The sequence below is a fragment of the Eptesicus fuscus genome, chromosome 5 (genome assembly GCF_027574615.1).
Source record: "Eptesicus fuscus isolate TK198812 chromosome 5, DD_ASM_mEF_20220401, whole genome shotgun sequence".
Lineage (NCBI taxonomy): Eukaryota > Metazoa > Chordata > Mammalia > Chiroptera > Vespertilionidae > Eptesicus > Eptesicus fuscus.
In genome coordinates this window covers 29,650,079-29,662,321 of record NC_072477.1, presented here as the reverse complement: position 1 = coordinate 29,662,321, position 12,243 = coordinate 29,650,079, and the positions used below count along the sequence as shown (strand labels likewise).

Here is a 12,243-nt window from a genome sequence, read left to right as displayed (position 1 = left end):
TGCCCTCCGCCGTCCTCCCCCATCCCAGTTGTCCTTTAAACGGGGAACATTGCTGACCTCCTTCACCAGGCCGAAAAGATAGATGATCATAAAAACGTTCCCAAATGCAAAATCCTTTGGAAGTGTTGTGCAGGCAAAAAAAAGTCTCTGTTTTGGGTCTAAGCTGCTCAGGGTAGGCGCGCAGGATGCCAATACATTATTTCAAGCCACTGAGTATTTCTGCTAGTGTACATAATGGCACCAAGGAATGAATGGGCCTCTTTCAAGATCTAATTTACTGCCGCTGAATATGTTAGCACTGGAAGGAGGCAAATAAATGTTCTCTGGAGTCTAGAAAATTGCCTATTCCTCAGAATGAGTGTTAGGGGAGTCTGGCCCATTCGATCTTTAAAAAGTGATGAAAAAGTGTGTGCCTGACTTTTCAGGCTGAGTATTGGACGGAGAATGTGTTTTTCAGGAGTAGGTCATGCAAAGCACTCAGTCCATTTACTTGAAGAGTTCTATTTCAGGCAAAGTGCCAAAATTTATAATAAAAAGGGAGACAAAAATCTTGAATTTGAAAGCTATTTTGATTACATTAAAATCTAAGGAAACCGATCCTGTGGATTCCATTAAGATTTCCGGGTGTGCTTCTCTTCTCTGGACTCCGTGCATGCGGAGGGCTCTGCTGCTGGGCATCCTTGGGTTTCGCCCAAGCTCCTCCATTCACCAGTTATGCAACCTTGAGCATGTTACTGAACGCTTGTGCCTCAGTTTCCTCATCTGTAAAATAGGATATCGTCACAGGATGGTTGGAAAGATAAAATAAAATAATTTGTGGAAAGGACTTAGCAGAGTACTTGACACAGTACGCAAGAAATGCCAAGAGGAAAACACACCCTGTAATGTTTTCCCTGTGCATATGTGGGTGGTAAATATAGCCCCCAGCTGGCCAGGGATGTTTCCCAGACTCAGGCCTGTCCTGCTGTGATTTTCCTCCACAGGCCCAGACACAGTACTGAGGGCAGGTTCCACTCAGCCTGACCCCGCCTGGGCCCGCAGAGGCCTTCCCATTGATCGGCCCCGTCACGGTCAATGCTCTCCACAGGCCTCGTACTGGGACCATTCGTGGCTCTCTGCTTGCCTCTGTCTGGGGAAACAGGAAAGAAGTTGCCCACGGAGGTGAGTTCTTAGTCTAAGAAAGAAACGTCACTTTGAAGGAAATGGCTTTCCCTAGGCAAGACAGGAAAGGAAGTGAGATTTCCTGAACAAATCCAGGGAAACCAATGCCCAGACTCATAAAAAAAAAAAAGGAAAAAAAGGAGGATATTTCATCATTCTGGGCTCATCTCAAATTCAGTAGCTTACATTGCTTAAGAAGGGAGTGGTGGGCGGTGGGGGGTGGGGGGGTAGGGGGAGGGCACATCCTTTCCCCACACCTTGCCCCAATGCCTTTCTTCTGTCCGGCTGTTCCTGAGCTGTATCCTTTCACAATAAACGGGTGATCTAGAACATAGGTAAAGGAACAGTCTAGAAGTCCAAGCTTCTAGATTTTCCATTTTCATCCTGGCTCAGCTACTTGAAAGATGGTTCTAAAGAGCCATCATACGGGGATTTTTCTCTCTTTCTCGTGTGTGCGCACGTGTGCACATATGTACACACGCTGTGAGATGTTGGAACCGAGATTGTAGGACAGTGTTAACAAAAGAACCACATACGCTTACTGGAGACAACCAAGTTTGTTTTTGCCAGGGTCTTTGTAAATGAAATACCCAACTGCATCACCCCCTTACCTCAGTCACTCAGTGGGACATTTGGGCATCCTCCCCAGTTGAGGTCAGCTTGGACCCGGGGCAGATTTTAGTAGAACTGGGGAGACATCTGAGGAATGGTTGCTGGATGTCTCTCCCACAAGAAGCCTCCAAGAATCAGTCTCCCAATTACATTATTCTGATTCTTTCACCAGGGAGACCAGTGCCTGCCCCTGCTCCCTGCCGCCGCCAGCCCAGCCACACTGAGCATGCTCCCAGCAAGAGCACCACTGTGGGATCTACCATAGCAACAGCTGAATAACTGGAGAGATGAACCGGTAGGCAGCTCACTGCCGAGACTCAGCATAGTCAGACCCTGGGACTCCTCATTAGCAAAACCCTGTGCCCCTTCTAGACTCATTCCCGTGTTTCCTACTCTGGGGGGCGGTAAGCGATGTCCTCACCTCGCAGAGGGTTTCCACCTTATCTTGGGATTAGAAGAAACAGGCAGACCCCCTGCACCATCTTCTCAGTACTGTCCTCCATTCACATCCTTTTTCTCTTCTCTCTCTGGGATATAGAGAAAGGGGGAAAGAGACTCAGAAATGACAAGGAAAGAGGGCAGAGGGCAAGTTGTCAGAGACTTGTGTGAATTGGGATTGGGGACCAAAGGAGACGATGCTGATGGTAGTTCGTGTTAACCCAAAATGACGCACGGCACCATTTCAGGTTGTCCGTGGTGGCCCGGACCCCACCGTCATGACTGTATTAGTTTGCTCGGGCTGCCATAACCAAGTACCATAGACTGGGTGGCTTATCAGTAGAGATTTATTTTCTCACGCTTCTGGAGGCTGAAAGTCCACAATCAAGGTGTTGGCTTTTTCTGTGTTCTCTTGCCTGGTACCTGGCCATCTTCATGTTCGCATTTTCTTCACATTCAAATGTTATGTGCCTGTCTGTGTCCTTATCTCCTCTTCTGAGAAGGACACCAGTCACACTGGATTAGGGCCCACCCGTATGATCTCGCTTTACCTCCATTACCTCCTTCAAGGCCCTCACTCCCCAAATACATTCAGTCCCATTCTGAGGGATGAGGGGTTAGGACGGACTTCAATATATGAATTTGGGGTGGGGGACGCAATTCAGCCTGTGATAAGGAACAAATCCAAGAGCCTCGTCAGATATTTCCTGTGCACAGATAGTTTTTTAGAATGATTTCATTCTCTCAGAACAGGAAGTGAAAGTTGTGTCTTTCTTGTGGCTTCCTGACAGGTGGTCTACACTGTCGATGTGGCGGACTTTGTGATGGAAAAGCCTCAGAAGAAAAGTCCTTTTCTTTCTGAGACTAGAGTTGAGAAACATGACTAGTAACCTCCGGCCAAGCAATATATGTTGTATGAAACTTTTATTGTCAAAGTGATGTTTTGGGTACCCCACGCGGTTTTGCTCAGTGGGTAGAGTTGGCCTGCAGACGAAAGGGTCCTGGGTTTGATTCCGGTCAAGGGTATGTACCTAGGTTGCAGGCTCGATTCCTGGCCCTGGTCAGGGGACCTGTGGGAGGCAACCAATCGATGTGTCTCTTTCACAACCGAAGTTTTTCTCTGTGTGTCTCGCCCCATCTCTTCCACTCTCTCTAAAAATCAGTGGAAAAAATATCCTCGGGTGAGGATTAACAAACCAACAAACAAAAAGTTATGTTTTGGGGGACAAAACATAACCTGCAGTTAGGAATCTTTGCACAATGAGTCATTGTATGTATTAGATAAGGTAATGCTAGTTACAGTAACAGATAAACCCCTAAATCTCAGGAATTCATACTCTATTTCCTTCTCATGTAAAATCTAGTGGGCAGCAAGGAGGTGGGAGCTTCGTTCCACAAAATCATTTAGGCACCCAGGATGGCAGAGATTCTTCAACAAGATTCACATGGTAGGACTCAACTTAAAAGCAAGACACTGCTCTTCCTAAGATCTGACAGGCAAGAATGAGGGAGGAGAATGCCCACCAACCAACAATTGGGAAACACCACAACCCAGGTCCCTCACATATCAAGATTACAGGCTTTCTCTTTTACCTAAGTCTGTCCCTAAGACGCCCTCTAAGATTGGCTTGCAGACATCAGGGAGGAGGGGCTCTGTATGGAAGCTGGAACTTGGGGACACATGACAAGTGGAGGGGAGAGTTGACCCTGTAGTCACAAGTTAGCAAACTTTAGAAAGGAGTGGCAATAATATACATTTGAAAGAAGTCACAATATTTGTCCAGAAAATCATTTGTATCTATAAAGGGATTAAACCATATGTCCAGTGAATAAAACCCTGCAGATTCCTTTGTTAATTGAGATTTTTAACGTTTTCATATGAAGGGCAGCCCTAAGCATTGACCTTTTGCTGGCAGAGAGGGGAAGAGAGGAGCCACGCCTGGATGTACGGTACATCCCTTTTGCCCATGTTCCATTGGCCAGAACTCAGTTGCAAGGCCCTGCCTAAATGCAAGGGGGACTGCTGGGCAGCCAGCATTTTCCGTCACATAAATAGGTGTGTGGTGGCTGTCAACCCTACCTGTGTGTAAGCATCACTGGTGGAGTGGTGAAAATTGCATATGCCTGGGCCCCAGCCCCAGAGATTCTATTCAGTAGACCTGGGTTCGTGCTTGGGAAAAGCTGTATTTTTATTAGTAAAGGCACAGCCTGGGTTGAGAGTCACCAGTATGCTCTGGAGGGTACACTTCTGGCATTGCTTCTGGACAGTTTAAAAAATTATTTCTCATATTTCTCACAGTGTGAACAATGCTCTTTAATTGGTTTCAATTTTGTACCTGCTGGTAAAATAGTTTTCACCATGACAAACCCCAAACATGACTAAGAGTCAATACTTTTGTACAGGTTTTCAGTAATATCGCATATGTAATGATTAATAAAATCAATGTGATTAATTTCATATCAATACATGACAGTAAAACAATGCATTATGTGTAACTGATAGATAATTGATAGTTTTATGACACAGTTGTTCTTTGTACCATGAAATCATTGCATTTAGAAAGCCATTTTTTTTTAGAGAATTTTTATAAGTTTATTTGAGCCAATACTGATGACATATGCCAGGGAGCAGGGCCTCAAATGCTCCCCAGAAAGCAATTCTTCTTTGAGTGATTTGAAACCTTTTGTGTTTCTCTTTATGTGCTATAGAAAATAAGAATGAAAAAAAATAATTTCACAATTTCCAAATTTTAATTTGATCATTTAAAAATTATTACCAGAGAAAATTCATCCTACTGAAAGTATTTCTAAAGAAAAATCCTGTCCTAACCGGTTTGGTTCAGTGGATAGAGCATTGGCCTGTGGACTTAAGGGTCCCAGGTTCGATTCTGGTCAGGGGCATGTACCTTGGTTGCAGGCACATCCCCAGTTGGGGGTGTGCAGGAGGCAGCTGATCAATGTCTCTCTCTCACTGATGTTTCTAACTCTCTATCCCTCTTCCTTCCTCTCTGTAAAAAAAAAAAAAAAAATCAATAAAATATATTTTTAAAAAGATGTAAAAACTCTGAAAAAAAACTCTGAAAAAAGCCGAAATTGGTTTGGCTCAGTGGATAGAGCGTCGGTCTGCGGACTGAAAGGTCCCAGGTTCGATTCCGGTCAAGGGCATGTACATTGGTTGCGGGCACGTCCCCAGTGGGGGATGTGCAGGAGGCAGCTGGTCGATGTTTCTCTCTCATCGATGTTTCTAACTCTCTATCCCTCTCCCTTCCTCTCTGTAAAATATCAATAAAATATTTTAAAAAAAAAACTCTGAAAAAAAATTTAAAAGAAAAATATAAATCCTACATATTAAAAGTTCATCTTTATTAAATAGATTAAAATTAATTAATCCTGCCCTATTCTCCCACTGCATCTGTATATGTATTGTATTATTTTGTTTATATTTATATATGCATATTATTTTACATTTATTTAAAACTAGGGGCCCAGGGCATGAATTCGTGCACCTTGAAAAGAACTGTGGGCTGCCAGGCTACGGTGGGCAAAGGGGTGGGTCTCGGCCCATCCTCTGCGCCCCTGCCTGGCCCCTCCCGCCTCGGCCCCTGGTCCCCTGTCTGCCAGCAGCCCCATCCTGCTGCTGCCACCGCTCCCACGCGCCGACAGCTGGTCCCACTTGCACCCTCTGACAGTTAAGCGATTGGGGCGGGTGCCAGCAGTGGGTGCAAGCAGGATTGGTGCTGTCAGTGGGTGCAAGTGGTGGCTGCCGGCCCTGATGGCCCCTCAGGAGCAGGGTGAAGTGGAGAAGTCCTCAGGGGTGATTGGGGCTGGCAGCTGCGGCTCGCACCCACTGACAGTGCTGAGCAATAGGGAATGGCGCTGGACGCCGGCAGCAGGTGCGAGCGCCGGGCAGGACTGCGGTGCACAGGAGCAAAGAATTTTCAGTAACCACCAGAGACTCACCCTGATGACAGTGACCAGCGCCCCACCTTGGTCTGGTGCCCCCGCTCACCAGCTGAACCATCCCACCGTGGCCAACACCTGCCATGTTCCGCACTCTGCCGCCTGCTGCTGATGCCTGCCATGTTCCACGCGTGCCCCCTGGTGGTCAGCGCACGTCATAGCAACTGGTTGTTTGGTTGTTCCTCTGTTAGGTCTATTTGCATATTAGGGTTGTATATATATATATATATATATATATATATATATATATAATTTATTTATTTTATCTATTTATTTTATATTTACATTGTTTCTGTTTTAGTTAGTGAGCTCCTGAAGAGTAAGGCTAATCCTGTATCATGTTCGTTGTCATTATTTTCTACAGTATGTTACACCAACCAGCACTCAAATATTTATTACAGTGATTGGAAATCACATAACTTACTCAACGCCTAATATGTATGTAGCAGAGAATGAGCAATGAACAATATAAAAACCCCTGCCCTGAGAGCTTTCATTCTAGTGGGGGGAAGGCAGATAACAACATAAATACCTAAAATGTCAGGTCCGTCAGCTGGTGGTAAGTGCTATGGAGAAAAATGAAGCAGGACAGTGGGACAGGCAGAGTATTATTGCAGGGTGAGAGCGTTTCAGTTTTATATGAGGAGGCCAGGAAAGGCTCAAGGCAAAGGGATTTGAGTTAGATGAAAGAATTTGAGGAAAGCCCTGGCCGGGTAGCTCAGTTGTTAGAGCATCGTCCAGATACAACAAGATTTCAGGTTCCATCCCTGGTCAGGGCACATACAAGAAAGCAACCAATGGATGCATAAATAAGTGGGACAACAAATCAATGGTTCTCTCTCTCTAAAATCAATAAAAATAAAATTTAAAGGAAAAGAATTTGAGTGAAGAATATTAGAAGTGAGAGGGCAAGCCCTGCATATATGTAGAGGAAGGATTAATGAGCATAGATGCTCTGAGGCTGGTGGACGCCTGGAGTGTACACAGAACAGCAAGGAGACCAGTGTGGTGGACAGAGTGAGCATCGGGAGAGTGGGAACAGGCTCAGCCGTTGGGACCTTCTAGGCCTTGGTAAGAACCTTGATTTTGACTCTGACGGAGATAACAGGGCTTTGAGTGAAGGTGTGACTTTGCTTACACTGAAAAGGGTTCATCTGGTTTTTGAGTTTGTGTTAGGCTAATCGGCAACAAGAGTGGAAACAGGGAGAACAGTTGAGAGATGAATGTAAGAATCGAAGTAACAGATGATGGTGACTTGGGCCAGACACTAGCAGTGGGGTCGGTAAGCAGTGGTCAGATTCTCCATATATTTTCCACAAGATGTTTGGGGAGTGAGAGAAAGAGAGGCATCAAAGATGGCTCCAAGGTATTTGGAGTAAGTGGAAGGATGAAGTTACTCTTACTGAGACTGGAAACCAGCAGCTCTGTTGTGGTCATACTAAGTTTGAGATGCCTATTAGACATCCAAGTGGAAATGCAAGTAGGCTATTAGATACGAGCTCTGGAGTTTTGGAGAAAGATCCAGGTTGGAGAAATAAATGAGGGAGTTTTCAACCTCCTGGTGGTGTCTACAATATTGAGACTGCCTAGGCTCACAGGTGAATGACTGTAGACAGAGAGCCCTGGGCTGCTCCAAAGTTAAGGTGTCGGGGAGATGAAGAAATAGCAAAGGCCAGTGCTAGACACTCCAAGAAGGTATTTCAAGGAGAATGGCACGATCAGCCAGGTAAAATGTTGCCAGGAAGTCAAGTAGGAAGATAAGAGGAGGACTGAGAAATGGCCCTTGGATTTCTCAATACAGAGTTCAACAGGGACTTGACAAGAACTTATAGGGAAGCCAGGTTGGAATGGGTTCAAGAAACAGTTGGGCCCTAGCTGGTTTGGCTCAGTGGATAGAGCTTCGGCCTGCGGACTGAAGGGTCCCCAGTTCAATTCTGGTCGGAGCACATGCCCGGGTTGTGGGCTCGATCCCCAGTAGCGGGTGTGCAGGAGGCAGCTGATCAATGATTTTCTCTCATCAATGATGTTTCTCTCTCCCTTTCCCTTTCTCTCTGAAATCAATTAAAAAAAAAAAACACACAAACAAACAAACAAAAAACACAAAACAGTTGGAAGAAAGGAATTGGAGACTCTGGTAGGGAGGAAATGAGATGAGTAATGGGGAGGTAGTGGGAGGAGGAGAGGAGTCAAGAGGGTTAAAAATGCACCCCCTTCCTCCACCCCAAGAATGGAGAAGTAGCCTGTTTGGGGGTGATGGCAGTGATCGAGTATAGGGTCAATTTGATGTTTTAGCGAAGGCAAGGGAAGATTGCTGGAATAAAGTCTTGTGGTGGGACATGAGGAGAGGAGGAGGGGCTGGCTCTAGGTAAGAGCAGGAAAGTCATTGTATCCAGGACAGCAGAGTGGGCGGCTGCAGATGCTGGTGGAAGAGTAATTGTGTGGGAGGAAATTAATTATCTAGTGGGAAAATAGATGATGTGTTCCCATTTTTTCAAACTTTCTAAGATATGCATTGCATCATTTCAGAAGATATTAAAAGAAACAATTCATGCTGACATTATGAGCTCCTGTGAGTAAATGGCAGAGCAGTCTTAAAGCCTCCTTTATAGGTTTACTCGAGGGTCAGAAGCGACCTCTAGTGGTTCATTTAGGCCATTCATTTTTTTCTTTTTCTTTTTTTTTGCTCTTGATGGAAGTGTATAATTTTGTATTATTTTTATTATTTAATTTATTTTTCATTTTTTATTGATTTCAGAGAGAAAAGGAGAGGGAGAGAGATAGAAACATCAATGATGAGAAAGAATCCTTGATCGGCTGCCTCCTGCAAGCCCACACTGGGGATCAAGCCTGCAACCCGGGCATGTGCCCCTGACCGGGAATCAAACCGTAACCTCCTGGTTCACAGGTCAACGCTCAACCACTGAGCCACACCAGTGGGGCTTGTATTATTTTTAAAGAAACAATTATAACTCACAGTTTAATTTAGAAAAATATCAGGAATTTGAGTAAAATAAACCCAAACCATCTACAGTCCAAGCTGGAGTTGCTATGAATTATCATTACTGAGACTTTCTCATGTAAGTACATCATTTGCTACCATACTGCCAGTATTTATGTTCATTCTGCTTTATTTTTAAAATCCTCATCGGAGGATATGTTTATTGACTTTAGAGAGAGAGGAACGATGTGTGAGAGAGAGAGTCAGAGAGACAGAGAAACATCCATCACTTGCCTCCCATTCCCGCCTGACCTGGGATCAAACTCAAAACCTAGGTATGTGCCCTGACCGGGAATGGAACCCACAACCTTTTGGTATACGAGATGACATTTCAACCAACTGAACCATCCTGTCATGGCTGTTCATTATGCTTCTTTAAAAACAAACAAACAAACAAACAACAACAACAACATATTTTTATTGATTTCAAAGAGGAAGGGAGAGGGAGAGATAGAAACATCAATGATGAGCAAGAATCAATGGTCAGCTGCCTCCTGCACGCCCCCTACTGGGGATCGAGTCTGCAACTCAGGTACATGCCCTGACTGGAAATGGAACTGTGTCCTCCTGGTTCATAGGTCTGAGGCTCAACCACTGAGCCACACAAGCAGGGCAATTCTTTAAAACAATTTTTTAAATATATAGTTTTACTGATTTCAGAGAAGAAGGGAGAGGGAAAGAGAGATAGAAACATCATTGATGAGAGAGAACCAGTGATCGGCTGCCTCCTGCATGCTCTCCATTAGGAACTGAGCCCGCAACCCGGGCATGTGCCCTTGACTGGAATCAAATCTGAGACCCTTCAGTCCACAGGCAATGCTCTAGCCACTGAGCCAAACTGGCTAGGGCAAAAAAATACTTTTATTTACTTATTGATCTTTTAGAGAGAGAGGAAGGGAAAGACAGATGAGAGACAGAAACATTGATTTGTTGTTCCACTTATTTATGCATTCATCGGTTGATTCTTATATGTGCCCTGACCAGGGATCAAACCTGCAACCGTGGACTATCGGTTGACACATGCCTGATTGTTTTGTTTGATGCTCCAACCAACTGAACTACCCAGCCAGGGCCCCTTCTGCTTCTTGAACAAATGGTTTTATTAAACCCAGAAGAAGGACAACTGGTGGGCCACTGTTGATCCAAGGTTGAACAATCTTCTTGATGCTACATAGAGTACAAATTCCTCATATTTTTCATTCCTGTTTCACCTGATTTTTGGTTGTCACTGGGTTTCCTGTATCGGGATAACCTGTCACCCTGGGTTGGTTAACTGGTTTCCTCATACCAGTCTTTACTGGTCTTCCAGATTACTTTCACTGTCCTCTGTTATGCAATCTCACAACACCCTGTGCTTCTTTCTCCCTCATGCTATTTCCCTCAATGAAATAGTTCTGTAATGATTGTTTAATGTCTATATTTTTTTTGTAAATCATGAGACTCATAAGAGCTGAGACTGTGTCTGGCTTGTTCACCACGGACTCCTCAGCACCTAGCTCCGGGCCCAGCACATGATAGGTACTTAATAAATATTTACTGAATGAACAGACATTATTCTGCAGGTGACTCTTGCCATGTCCCTATTAATATCTTCTAGACCCCACTGCATTTCATTAATGGATTTCTATTTCTTGAATACAATTTGCAACTGCTTTAGGCACATCTGTAATAGATGTAACAATGTGTTACAAAACACTTCCAGCTACTCTTTCAATAGCTCAATTTAAATTTCTAGCCAGCAAAGCAACTCTTTACAAAGAAGGCTGAATCCTTAGACCTGGACCTTTATCAGACAGTTTTTTCTAAAACAGAACTAAGGGAAAGACAGTAAGTTGCCAATACAGAGTGAAGTATAGTGTCTATCAGTGATCCTAACCCACACAGTCTCACTTATTCTCAGATTTAGTAACATCCTGCCACCTCCAGGACTTAACTTGGCAACAATACCACTAAAATGGTATAGGGTTTCAGAAGGAGTCACCCCCAGATATGCCTCTGTTTTAGGAGGGTTATTTTGAGCTAAAGTCAACTGAGACCTTGGGGCTCAAGAGAAACTTCTGCCCGCCACTCCCTTAACTTCCTAGAAGAATTTGGATTAGGGGCCTTGCTCATAATAAGACATTATCAGAGATGACCTTTAAAAAACAACAACACTATCTATATGGCAGGGAAAACAATGAATTACTGAACACCTGCTCTTCTTATTGTCCTGCAATGACCCTTTGAAGCCTCAAGGTGCCTTACCTCAAACTTTGTTCAAAGTGCCATGCATGCCCCATTTTAATTGTCTCTGACTGTCTTACATATGTGGGGCTCTCATGTGTACATATGTAATCAAACTTGGTCATTTTCTCTTGTTAATCTGTCTCAATTTAATGATCAGACCAGCTGAAAAAAAACACACAGGAGTTTCTTCCTCCACCACAGTAGATATGGTGATAGTGTTTATATGCCTGAGGCCTTTAGGCCATCCTGGCCTCATCCTTAGAATCTTTCTATTTGACACCAGAGACTAAGAATGGGGGAATGGCTGGTTGTGAAATATCACACTGCCATTCTCTGGGTCCTAGACATGTGACTTGGAAATGAGTGGGAACAGAGTAAAATGCCCTGAGCAGGAAGTTGTGCTTGTGTCCCTGTCTATGTGGAAAGTCTGCTATCATCTTATCTTCTCCCATCCCCCCCATGCCCCCCAATAAACCCTCTGTGCTCTGAATAGTTTAACTTGTTGGTATAATAGTTTTGGTGTATTCCTTTTGATGTGGGCCTAAAAGATTCTCTCCTATTGCTTGACCAAAAGTAGCAGGAGTTGCCTAATATCAATGGAGTTAAATTATTTAACCCCATTCAGCAGGGTAGTTTTTAACTTAACCCCATTCAGTAAGTTTTTTTTTTATTCTGAATACTTTCAGATTAAATATCAGAATTAATATAAACATACATATGTACATCTGTCATGTTCTCTCAAACTTGCCATTCCTTCCTTTTGAGCTCTTCCCCGTATTGTTCACGTGGATCGCTTTTTGTCATCTTTCAGATCTCAGCTTACACGTCACTTACTTGAAGAGACTTGG

The 12,243-nt window shown here is 44.1% G+C and overlaps 1 long non-coding RNA gene across 1 annotated transcript; it reads left to right on the top strand.

Moving 5' to 3' along the window:
* Positions 1–988: 988 nt before the first annotated feature.
* On the top strand, positions 989–3,127 carry LOC114230610 (uncharacterized). Its single transcript, XR_003616539.2, has 3 exons — positions 989–1,161; positions 1,946–2,068; positions 3,003–3,127. It is a non-coding gene; the product is annotated as an uncharacterized LOC114230610 (long non-coding RNA).
* Positions 3,128–12,243: the final 9,116 nt, after the last annotated feature.